We start from the raw sequence: 9,794 nt of genomic DNA on the forward strand, positions 1-9,794 counted from the left end.
CTAACTTGTCCAGAGGTCAGTATTAGTTTTGCTGCCTGATATGAAAAAAACAACAATATTTTTGAATGCAGAACAGAGGGTTTGGCTGAAAACACCATCAATACATATTTGAAATTTCAAGACGATAGCATGACAGCTATTGAAAGTCCGGCGAGAGAAGGATAAACCGTACACAAAATATTAATATTTTCAATCTGACAACAGTTTTCACTACGGATAAGATGATGCTACTTCACTTTTAAGAGAAACAACTTGACGTTTAGTTTAGTTTAGTTTTTTTATAATCTCATTTTCAGCTTTTGTGGTCTGCAGAGTCTACGGAAAATGACTCAATATTATTCTCACAATGATTGAGATGTTTACATACAATTTTTATTCATCATTGGATTTTTTTTCAATTCCCTGAAGAGTTTGCTTAAAGGAGAGGAGAAGGATTGTTGTATACCAAGTTCTTCCGGCCAGAGAGATCGTCATGAAGTTGTTTATTGACTCCTGATGCTGACTGTTGGTGTCACACGATATTTGTACACCAAGCTGAAGGCGTCAGAACCATACAGGTACTGGAAGATGTTGGGAGTTAGAGACTGTGGAGGAGGTACATGGAAGACGAATCAGACACCAAGAGGTCAGGTAAATGTCATACAAATGTCACTGTTCCTCACCCAAGACGACTTTCTTATTACACTGGCCAGACGGATCCTTTAAAGTCTACTCTCGTAATGGCACTAGAGGTTAATTTTCAGGCCAGATAGTGGACACATTACATAAAGGGGAAAACACTAACAATGGGTCCAGTTATGACTACAGCTCACTGCACCACAGGTTAGATTTCCCTATTGAGCATCAGAGCTGGTAGGTGCGTCACTAGACTACTCACATATAAGAGCAGGTTTTCAATATCACGAACGGTAGATGTGTAATGGTGTGGAGCATATGAGTGAAATAAAAATAAGACTAACAAATATAATATCTATTGATCTTAGGTATCTGGTAAAGGTAGGTATTGTCAGTACTTATTGTAAGAGTCAGACACGTAAACATATTCAGCAGCCACCACAAGAGGATATAAGGCCTTTAGTGTAGAGTTACAGGAACATGTTAAAGGTAAGTTATACCGCTAGAAAAACTAAGTTGGGTTAAGGTTATGGATATAAAAGACGGTAAAGAATCAGCGGAAGGCAGATGACGGGATGGAAGAATTAAATTAAAAGTTTTAGACTTGTGATCCCGGAAGAGTTGGCAACATTTGTGAGGGTTGGTAAACACATCCCCTAAGAGTTTTAAGTAGTGGGTTGCCGTCGCCAACCCTCAGACATGACAATGGCACCTGAAGTGATTATATATAGCAGACAAGAATGAAGGGTACAGTGACCTGACTCACAGAGACATCCACAGACACCCGGAAGACGCCAGACATTTCAGTATTTATTTATTTCATCGTTTCACCCTCCGAGACAAACTAACGGGAGACAAAGAAGAAGACTACAGCCTACGAAGCTGCCTCTCACGGGTGACTCCTCGAGGATCACTGTTACTACATAGGAGACTAAATGTCAAGACTTCACCTGGACGACCTTTGGTGATCGTCAATGACCTTCTAAGGGACGAATGGTCGCATGTGTCAATTAAGCGATGGCGTGTTTACTTCAGAAGTCTTTTAAGTTATTGCTTTCAAACTCAAGGAATCGATTCCTGAGGATTATCCTAGAAGAGGATTGTTCTTAGTGGTGGAAAAAGTCAATACTAAGACCTTGTAAATCCCCTGAGATATCTCAATAAAAAGACACACACACACACACACACACACACACACACTACTTTGCTGTCACTCGGAATCGAGTATGACGATCATCCAGCTATGATACAATGATAGGAGTTATTAAGGATGTCACATACATACAAAAGTATCGCCCAACGTGGGGCTCGAACCCACGACCCCGAGATTAAGAGTCTCGTGCTCTACCGACTGAGCTAGCCGGGCACACAAACACATTATTTATGATGGTAAAGAAATATTACCACGTTAGTAAAGTTGACATTGACACCCTGTTCAGGCAATGTTAGTCCATACTCTGAACATTCTCAATTACAACAACAAAAACGTGAAAGACTATATCACTGTAAGGAATTTACTTAATTTTTTTACTATAATTAATTATCTATTATTGGCTCACTCTGGTCTCAGTAGTGAAAAATCCGCTCTGGGGAAGAATATCACAGATATGTAAATGTCAAGCTTCTCAGCCGCCCTTTTCTGATATGCAGGTCTGGGTGTCTGAATCACCTATAATGTTCATAATGCTGACCCTTCAATTATGTATCACATTTAATTGAATATGGTGAGTCACGGAAAAGTGGACACAACGCTCGGCTCTTATCATAGGTTCACTGGTTCTCACATGAGGCACCCCTAGTCGACCCAGCTGTGAGTGGATACCTAGCTTTACAGATGGGATAGTGGCGGCAGTCGAGTAGCCTACAGTGCCAGCCATACTGCTTTCCTGTGTACCGATGGCGTAAATATTCAGTATGCTGTGTCCACACTTCCTTTTTTGGTGCTGTCAACCGCTTGGAATCCATTTTCACTCTTTTAATTGAATATAAATTTCCTTTCTTGGTACACTCAAGGCGGCTGTAGTAGCGTTTAATCTTGACGATTTCACTCTAGGTTTTTGTTTATGAAACATGAGTGTATAATGCACCCCGGCGGTACAGATGAGCTCTCGACGCTGTTGTCCGTCAGAGCAACTGTCCTGGGCGTGGAAACATCAGTAGCTACCCAGAAAGGTGTTGTTACTCTCAGCAATGACATCACGTTAAGAACGAAAGTGATGAAAGTGAAGGCAAACAAAAATGGAAAAAGTTTACATCTTAGTCAATTGTTTGCTGATGAAATAAAGCCACGTATCCTTCCAGTATAATGGCCAGCCTTTCATGGGGAACTCGGTCGAAAGCCTTGGCAAAGTCTAGATATATATTATCGATATTGCCACCTCGTTCTAGGATCTGCGTCTCTGCATAAAACCATGTTAGCCTTCCTTTACTACTGTAGGTTGTTTTACGTAGCGATGTTCCAACACGGCATCTCGTATAATACTCTCTAGTACTTTGTATACAATTAAGGATCTCCCTGTTTGAATATAGGACTCACATATGTAATTTTTCAGTCGCTAGGGAGTTTTTGTTTGTTCGTGCATCTGTATAACAGGATCTTAAGGGGCTCAGCAAAGCTCGTTTCACAACACCCATAACACTCTAGGATGCGCACTGCCAGGGCTTTTATGAACGTTTAGCTTTGACAATTTGTTTCTAATACATTCTTCAGAGAAACTTTCCTCAAACGTAGGAAAAATGTTCGCACCCTCTCTTGTGAACACAAGAAAATAATTTATTCCACGCCTCCGCCTTGTTCTAAGCTGACTCTGTGTAACTACCATCCGCAAGCCTCAGGTCAGATATGCTCACACGTGTTTTTAATTTCGATTTTGCGTATCGTTAGAAAGCCTTTGGGTTTGCTTTGGCATCGTTTTCTATTCGTTATGGAACCTTTTTCAGCCTTTCTGCACTTTGACTTGGTTGTTCATCATTAATCGCGATCTATATCTTCTACCTCTGGAATTTTTTCTTAACTTTGTCAACCGCCGCAATGTTAATGTGTAGCCTTGTAGCCTTGGAGCCAATGGGTTTGGTTATCTATCAATCATAGAGTTCAATTTACTATCTATGATATTCAGGGTAGTAGCTAAAGTTTTATTTCTCAACGAATCGGGTTATTGGATACCCGTTATTTCCTCCCTCACCCTGCCGTTATTGTCACTATAATATTTGAACCTTGGCCTGCTCACATCATGAACCAAGTAACAGTAAAATGTGAAGACATCGTCACGTGATGGCTAATGTCAACGAGATCTAGAATATTCCACCATACCCTCCTCGTTAGTTATGGTGAGGTCCAGCGGTTCGGGTGCTTGTTCTCTTTAGCGAGTCCGATCTTTTACGCGATGGAATAGGAAATTATCCTCAGAGTTTATACACAAAGAGTAGCAGGATGTTATCACAGATGAAGTCTCCGCCTGCACCCTCACCTGGCTGGCTCTAAGGTTCTTTCTGACCTAGATAATCACACCCCTCTTACAAGTTGCCTGAGGAAGGTTCGTAAATAAATCATATTCACTCCTCAGGTCGATCCTCCCGTTTTTATACAACAGTTCCACAACATCTATCATATTGGGTTGTCGGGTCTTGATATATATATATATATATATATATATATATATACAGCAAAAATTGAATCCGGAATGGAGTCAAGCAAAGAAAATGTCCAATATTTGTAAAATAAAAAGATACTCCACAAAAATAATAAATAATTAAGTTTGATAACTACAAAAACATAAATAGTTGTCAAATTATGTAAAATGATTTAATTACGTATTTCAGGTTGACAAGCACAGCGGAACCTGAATTGAGGGTAGTTAGTGTTATATTTATACAGCATACAATGTCAACAGCCCTCTCTCGCCTCGCTCTCCTACACACTAGACTAAAACTAAACTCACATAGTCTCGTATTTCCATGTCCTGTAACACTGTGCTTTTATATTACAAAGTGATTTAGCTTTTTCAATTAGGTTTAGTTGTAATTTGAATATATTGTGTGTGTGTGTGTGAGTGTGTGTGTGTGTGTGTGTGTGTGTGTGTGTGTGTGTGTGTGTGTGTGTGTGTGTGTCCATTCCTTGGTAGTATATACTTATAGACGTATGCGTGTGTGTATGCGTGTATTTGTGTGTGTATTTATATGTATGTTTGTATAATTGTGCATGTGTGTAATTATATCCATGTGTGTATTTGCGAGTGAGTGAGTGAGTGAGTGAGTGAAAAAAAATATCACCCAATATATTATCTTTTTATTGGTATGTGTTCACTGGACGGTGTTAAAAAAAAAATTATACCTGATGACTTTGTTTTAATACTTTTTACCAACGTTACACCAATTGTATTGAATAAACATAAAAGGAGCGTTTAATTATGTATCTTTTTTTTTCTCTCGTTGTGACATAATATTACGTAATTAATTTTTTTGGGAGGGTTTGGTCAAGTAATACAGATGGTGATGGTGGTGGTGTCCTTTCAGATCCTGTAAGTATATTTTTTCTTATGTGGGGTTATTAACAAGAGGTCTACACACACACACACATAGGTTGCTAAAGTTCAATTATTCCCTGTGTCAAATTTACTCAACAAAGTAAACTATATAATTGTAAATACATATAATCCCTTGTTATCATATCATGGCCTGGTTGTATCTTGATGGTGTTAACTCTGTAGTCATTATGTGATTATAACAATGATGTTTTACCTAATTATCGTAAAGCACTTATCATTCAATTGGCTTGTATCGTTTTGTAGGCTTTTATCATATTAGGTTATTTTACACTATGTCATGAGCTCCTGTCGTAATGTCCCCAATTGTCATAAATAAACAGCTATATATATATATTTACTTATAATAAAACACTAGTGGTACATTATGTTATTATATACCACTGTTTTATGCACTAGGGTTGTAAATTTTTCGTGGTTGACGTTGTTAATTTACAAAATTAACACAAATTTTTAGTTTTGTCTACGCATTTTTTTTTCTACAGTTCTCATTATTTTGACTGAATAAAAGCTGGGTTTTTTACGATACAATTAATAGTGATATGAATATTTTGTTTCTTTTATTTAACCGGAATAAAAAACAAATAATTAAAGTGTTGACGTACATATCCGGGAGCCTTATAGATGAGAACTTGAGGTAACATTCCAGCAGACTCACAGGTGTTATTGGTGAAAGTCCCTGAACAGTAGGAAGACTCACTCACCCCCCATCCCCCCGTTATGAGGCTCTACTCCTGCTGCTTGAGGTGACACAATACTCCTGGGATGACCTTATACTCATATACTACATATTTGCTATAAAATTTAAGTAAATATATGAGTCATTACATAAATTAAACACATGGGAAAAGGTCAGTGAAATTCTGAGTTAATTAATTGGCATAAACACTCGTGAGCAAGTGGAACAGGTCTGCATCGACATGTGGAGGTAGAGTTATTAACCTCTGTCGGCCTGCACCCAGGAAGAGGGAGGTAGGTGAACGTTCTCAGATAGTAATTTACATATTTACGTCCAAGTTAAGAAAGATCGTCACGGTAATGTAGACGCCAGTACGTAAAGAGATTTCAAGAGTTACTGTATGTATGTTGGTGATACTAAGAGTTTTCCATAAGACTTCAAGTTTTTATCTAGCAACCACACGAAACTTGCTAACATCCACACGAGACCTCCTAACATCCACACGAGACCTCCTAACATCCACACGAGACCTCCTAACATCCACACGAGACCTCCTAACATCCACACGAGACCTCCTAACAACCACACGAGACCTCCTAAAACCACACGAGACCTCCTAACATCCACACGAGACCTCCTAACATCCACATGAGCCTCTACCACCCACAGGAAATCCCTAACACCAACACGAGACCATTCAAAAGTGCTGGAGACTTGACGTAAAGTAGAATTATTTTGTCTTTTAATTTGACTTATGTAACTGTGTTTCAGGCATTTGCACTTAACTGTAACTGTAGTTTTACCCCTCCTGCTACCCTACCATTGTATTACCCTCGTCCTCACCCGTCTCAGTTTCTTATCTCGACCGCTTTCCTATCGTGACGAACAAAAATTATAAATAAATGACGTTTGGCAGAAAAAAATAGTCACCAGGTCTCTCAGAACATGTCAGGTGGGTATATTATGTGACATCTTTCACTCCTGGGTCATAATGTATACTCCCTCCAACACCCGCTGGTAGACTCTCACCTCACATTGTTGTTCGGGAAAATGAGAAGGTAACCAGCTCTAGGTGTACTCACAGAAGCTTTATGAGTCATATAAGAATTACACTGTAAATCTCCCCATAGTCACAGGAAGTGGGTTGATCACGTCGGTCAGAGTCGACGAGCCAAATAAACCTTTAAAAATGAACCCGATACCAAACAATAATTAAGTGAAACGCTAAATTGTAATAAACACCTCACAATGTAGTCATCACTGTACTTGACCACTTTCACTTCCTCAACTGTAAGGTAGTAGTAGTAGTAGTAGTAGTAGTTAATTTGGTTGGGTTAGGTTGAGTCGGTTAGGTTACACTAAGCTAATTTGCCTAAGGTTGCGCTGCTTAAGTTAGTTTGCGGTTAATTTACTGAATCTAATCCAGAGAAGTTGGAAGAGCAATCTTTTGTTTCTCGTCACAACAGCTGGAGGTCACAGCTCCTGTTTCACGTGTGCGGAAGACAGACACGCCCCATCATCATCCTCATCACGGCCCACACTCTTGAAAGCTTCTTATCAAATTCTTTACTTTAACTAGAGACGGAGATGAACGCACTAAATTAAGATGACAGACATACTACCATCCATGTGTTTTGTCTAGACTGAGGTAGTGACAGGCGCTCTCTCATCACCAGGCATTTAACGAACGAATCTCTGAGGTTCTTGAGTCGAGCCTTGCTTCAGGGAGAGAGCCAGGACCTCCAGGGAAAGATTATTAACATGACAGAGGACAGGTGTAACATACAGCTTGTACTGTACATAACGACTCGCATTACAATCCACCAGGGGCTTCACCTGGCTGGCGCTGCTCAACACACCAACAACAGAGAAACAGTTTTAGTGGTGTTTATTTTAATGTAGTTGATGGTTTTGATAGTAGAATTATTTATGTATGCTGACACATTTATCATCAGTGTTTTCTCGTTGCCTTCCTGTATTCTGTTGGTGTTAGGAGAGGAGGAGCAATGGGACTCCATGTCTCATAAAGTTCTGTACGTGTGACTTACAAATGTATTCCTCAGTAACCAATATAATTAATTTCAGAGCGATATACCGGTATGTATTAAGTCATATATGTTAATGAAAGATTTTCAGTAATATATTACTTCTGTGTATATGTTGATATGGGGATGGGTTTGGGATAATCCTCACCGGCTGGCATTTATGACGTGGCTCGAGGCTGCCAGTTCCTCGACTTTGATGAGACCTGACAGTGTTCACATTCCTTACATAACTTGTCACTCCCCCGGTGACGAGTACCATGAAGGCGGCCATGTGATGATGTAAGACACACGTCATACACTCGGTAAAGGTTATAATAACATTTTGACAATTCTCAGTCGAAAAAACTTCGTCATAGTATGCTAAGAGAAAACAAGACCGAGTTTTTTTTTAATTTTCACTTCACGTGTGAGGTACAAGAGGTAGACAGTACTTTAAGACAGTGTGTCATTGTATTAAATATATGTAGATGACATTAAAACAATATCCAGCAGCCATCGTGGATATTTCAGATACTGATACTTTGGCATTAGAGAGTGAGGGAAAGGTTTATCTATAATTCAAAGTTGATATTTAAAAAGAAAAATCGAGGCTTGGTATTAAATATGAAATGACTGAGAACGTGTGAAAGGTCTTTTATACACTTGCTTTGGTACGGTTTATACACACTAGAAATACAACAGGGAGAATAGTACTTGTACGGTGACCCATGATGATAAAGCATAGCACATACCAAGTAGGTAACCCAATAAAAAGATAATTATTGATGATGTAATAGAATAGTTCGTCTTATTAGTGTGTGTGTGTGTGTGTGTGTGTGTGTGTGTGTGTGTGTGTGTGTGTGTGTGTGTGTGTGTGTGTGTGTGTGTGTGTGTGTGTGTGTGTGTGTGCGCGCATGAGTTTTAGGGACTGCTGAACCTGATCAACTCTCCATCACCTTTGTCACATTCCATTGTCCTCACACTGCTTCATTTGCTCTTACCAAAATTGATAAATGATCATATTTTATTTCCTTCTGTCTTTACCTTCACCCCTGTCATTAACGCTTACCCTCCTTCTCTCTCTCTCTCCTACTTCTCCTTCTCTCTCTCACTTATACACCTCCTCTCTCTCTACTCTATACACCTCCTTCTCTCTCTCTACTCTACATGTCCTCTCTCTCTTACATAACCTCCTCACTCTATACACCTCCTTCTCTCTCTACTCTCATATTAACTCCTCCTTCTCTCTCTCACTCTACAATAACCTCTCTACTCATACACCCCTCCTTCTCTCAGCACTTCATACACACCTCCTTCTCTCTATACTCTATACACACCTCCTTCTCTCTCTCTCACTTATACACCTCCTTTCTCTCTCTCTCTCTCTCTCTCACTTATACACCTCCTTCTCTCTCTCTCTCTACTCTATACACCTCCTTCTCTCTCTCTACTCTATACACCTCCTTCTCTCTCTCTACTCTATACACCTCCTTCTCTCTCTCTACTCTATACACCTCCTCTCTCTCTCTACTCTATACACCTCCTTCTCTCTCTCTACTCTATACACCTCCTTGTCTCTCGCTACCCAAATCTCATTCTTGGTAAACTAGTAGTCCATCACACGCTGAACATGAGAGGAAGGAACTAGTAAGACCTAGAAGATGTATAAAGAAATTCTGTACCAATATAACTGTGATTGATAGTAGTAATAAAAAATAAATAAAATAAGTAAAAAAAAAAAATTACTTTTACTACAGGATTAATGTTAAAAGAGGAATCCAGTGAAACATAGGATAAAATGGCAAGAAGTAATTTCTCCCCCAGAACAGTGAAGCAGGAACGGCTCATCCTCTGACCCTTCCCAGACAATCTTCCCACTTCTCAAAGGTCGCTGCTCATTGAAGGAGAATATACTAATGACTGCAATAAAAA

General features: G+C 39.4%; 1 non-coding gene across 1 annotated transcript; it reads right to left on the reverse strand.

The window, feature by feature from the left end:
• Nucleotides 1–1,908: 1,908 nt before the first annotated feature.
• On the reverse strand, nt 1,909–1,981 carry Trnak-cuu. Its single transcript has one exon. It is a non-coding gene; the product is annotated as a tRNA-Lys (tRNA).
• Nucleotides 1,982–9,794: the final 7,813 nt, after the last annotated feature.

The sequence above is a fragment of the Homarus americanus genome, unplaced genomic scaffold (assembly GCF_018991925.1).
Source record: "Homarus americanus isolate GMGI-L3 unplaced genomic scaffold, GMGI_Hamer_2.0 scaffold8507, whole genome shotgun sequence".
Lineage (NCBI taxonomy): Eukaryota > Metazoa > Arthropoda > Malacostraca > Decapoda > Nephropidae > Homarus > Homarus americanus.